The following is a 3,694-nucleotide window of genomic DNA, read 5'->3' as shown; positions in this document are numbered from 1 at the left end:
TTCCGCTACCCGACCATGACGAGGTGAGAAAAGCGATAACGCTACTAAAGAACAGCAAAGCCGCAAGCGCCGTTGGATTGCTGGCTGAGCTATTCAGACATGGCGACGAGGAGCTGATAAGGTGCATGCAGCAGCTTCTAATAATGCAAATACGGATGAAAGCATGCCTTGTGATTGGAATTTAAGTGTGCTCAGCCCCATCACCATGTCATTGTCACAACCAGATTTTCACAGTACGCCAAATCTTGGAAAAGACCCATGAAAGGTGAATAGACACACACGAAAAGGAGTTACCTATATGCCGCGATGTCTGAATTTAGTATCCCCACAAAACTAATACGGCTATGCTAGATGACGTTATTCAACACCAGCAGCCCCGTCGGAATTGAGAAGGGCCTCTCCGAGCCGTTTGATACCAAACAAGGTTTCAGATAGGGTGACTCGCTGTCGTATGACTTCTTTAACCTGATTTTGGAGAGGATTGTACGAGCCGCAGAACTTAATCGCTCAGGCATAATTTTTTATAAGAACGTACAATTGTTGGCGTATGCCGATGATATTGACATCAAGTGCACAAAATCTAATGAGTTGAAAAGCCTGCCTCGACAGAGGAAACTATGAGGAAAGTAATAAAGGTGTGCTTCCCTCAATTTACACGATCCAGAAGCGTGGATTTAAAGTGTTACAACTACGGTTTGACCAGCCATATGGCACGCAATTACAGTATTCCACGCAGAAAACCGAAAACGAACTCAGGTGGAAGGAAGCGTAGCACTGAGACTGACACTGACGCTCCCGCTACACAACTGCCGTTAAACTAAAATGAACCGGCTTTAAGGGACGAGAACTGGCTCCCACAACTGAATACCCCACAGTCTCCGTTTCGCAAATTGGACGGACAACAACTTGACAGCAAAGGTAAATGGTCGATCCCAGGTGCTTATTCTAGACACAGGTGCTATAAACTCGATTATCCGCTCAGAGTTGGTAAACGGTAAAGTGGAATCATTGCTTGGCTACAAGCTTCACATAGCTGTAGGAGCGTAAGACTTCCGCAAAGGTAGTTCGCGGTCGTTATTTGAGCCTTGTCCGTTGTTCACAAATTTTTACTGGCTGAAATGGTGGACGAAGTAATAATTGGTGTAGATTTTATGTGCTGCCCGCATTTACTTTGAATTTGAAAATAAGGGTTCTGTCGTCTCGAAATATGGAGATACTTCAGAGTATGAAAACATCATAAGTCCAGAAAGATAGCCTTACGTCGCCGTCAACGGGTTCCGTCAAAATCTGAAGCAGTCATGTGGAATGAGGCTGTTGGACAAGTGCAGTGTGGGTCATACAAGGTGCTGGCGAGACGACGAACATGATAGTGTGAAGAACATTAATGAATACCAGACAAGGCACTAGGCTTCCATTAGTGGTCAAGTCATGAGGCATTTTGGATAAAGGAGCTGTAATTGTGAAATGTCGGGCAATAGAAGCCACAGTAAACTGCGGCAGACCACAACAAGCAACTGAAGAGTTCCAGGAAGCAGGCCGAAAACCCCCGACTTCATAAGAACTCGGTTGCATGAAGTAAAAGGGCAAGAGAGGCCGAAATCTAAGAGATACCTGGATAAGCACAGCCACCTGTTAAACCAGAATTGTGGAAACTCTGGAAGAACTGTCATCGTTAAACATCGAATAGATAAAAAAGATGCAAGGCTAATTTGCCAAATCGAGGATTGCGATCGTGAGAAGACAGTCCTTAGCATAAGAGATGGGTTATGGCAGTTTTCTGTGATGCCTTTCAGATTATGTAACGCACCAACAACCTTTGAGCGCTTGATGTAGCATGTACTGAGGAGACTCCACTGGGAAACGTGTTTGGTCTATCGAGACGACATCATCATCATCGGTAAAAACTTTTTCGGTCATCTGAAAAATTTGGAAGAAGTCCATCAGCGCATTACATCCGCGGGCTTACGATGAAATCAGAAGTGTGCCTTACTCCAAATAGAATTCACGTATCTTGGACATAAGAAACAACCGAGGGCATCAAGTCGGACGAGGAGAAAATAAGAGCAGTAAAAGATTGATCACGGCCAAGAAATGTGCACGAAGTGCGCAGTTTGCTAGGACTGTGAACGCATTACCGCCTTTCTGTTCCAGGATTCGCAAATGTTGCCTGGAGTCTCCACAATCTCACTAAGAATAATTGCGCGTTTCTGTGACACAAGGACCAGGAGGAAGCGTTCCAGCAGCTAAAAGATGGTAACTCCAGCATGGTGGAACGGCAGGCTGCAAAATTCCGACTTTGAAATTGAGCATCGAAAAGGGGAGCAATATGGAAATGCTGAAGCATTCTCGGCGACCTTGTGCTATGGAGTGTAAGGAGTGTTCCAAAGTGGAGAGAGTTCTGAAGGGATAGTTGATATCAGACTTGTGAAGTTACAATGATGAGTTTGAACCAATTGCAATAAGAAGAAATTAATTGAATGATTTTGGCCTGGGAAAGATCATGGAGGCGAAAAACGCTAGAGAAAGACCATATAAAAATACAATTGACGAAAGAAAGTCTTGTGGCTAAGGTGCATTGGGTAAAGTGGACTAGTTTTCGAATAATTGATGGAGCTCTGCATCGCGTATGGGAAAGTGAAGATAGAAACCATTCCCGTGACCTAATTATAGTTAGCGAAAGTCAAAGGGAGAGAAGACGTGGAAGATTACAACAATGTAACGCAAGTTTACCATTTGAGCGAGTACTTCAGTAAGTGGCGAGAAGTGTACGGCCTACCAAACCAGGAGGCCGAAACCATTGCTGAGGTTTTTGTGCAGAACTGATTAATTGTGTTTGGAATCAGATTCCTCTTCTTTTGCTGTTATATTACTTACTACAGCACTGCTTAGTTCTTCATTTGTGCTCTTCGTTTCCAATTGTGACATCATATGTGCCCTAACCACTTCTACAATTTGGTCATTATATCGCCATCTGGATGGTCAATAATAGCGCCTTGGCCTGTCTCTTTCAACACTTCGTTAATAACATCTGATCGATCTTCCGCAGTATTCGCAGTTTGTTTTCCATCTGTCTGATTGACTTCGTCTTCGTCAGTTTCTCCTTTAAGATGTTCAAGATGATTTCGCTCCAGCAACGCACCCGTCTTCGAGCACAACTCTGTGAACATTTGTGACTTCTGTGCTGAGATTTGTGCCCACTGCATTAACATTTGCGACGACAATTGTCATAATGCAGCGATAAACACGTTCCGGTCTATTTCTGGTGATGGTTCCGGATTCTCTACTATGGTTCATGACTACACAGCATCTAGCTGGCACCCATATGCACTTACATCGACGCCCTCCGCCTCCTTAGCCACGCGAAGCCGTAAACTAGCCTTGCGCTGTCCAATTCTGTCTTAAGATGCTGAATCTTGAGTTCGCTTAGCCTTGCCATTTCCACGATCCTGTTCTTGGGACTATTCAACAATCCCACTTCTGACACCAATCGTTACGAATTTAATTACATTAAAACTCAAATAAAACTCACACAATAGTTCCTCTGAGTTCCATCATTAAATTGTCAAATAAAAGTCACAAATTAATGACAACATAATAGCTTTAGTTTATTTCCAACACTTTACCTTAGATGTACACATTCACCTTAAGTCTAAATCACTCTATTATTTTTCGTTTATTCGCTTACAATTTCAAC

The sequence above is a fragment of the Anastrepha ludens genome, chromosome X (genome assembly GCF_028408465.1).
Source record: "Anastrepha ludens isolate Willacy chromosome X, idAnaLude1.1, whole genome shotgun sequence".
Lineage (NCBI taxonomy): Eukaryota > Metazoa > Arthropoda > Insecta > Diptera > Tephritidae > Anastrepha > Anastrepha ludens.
Note: the sequence above shows the minus strand (reverse complement) of the source record.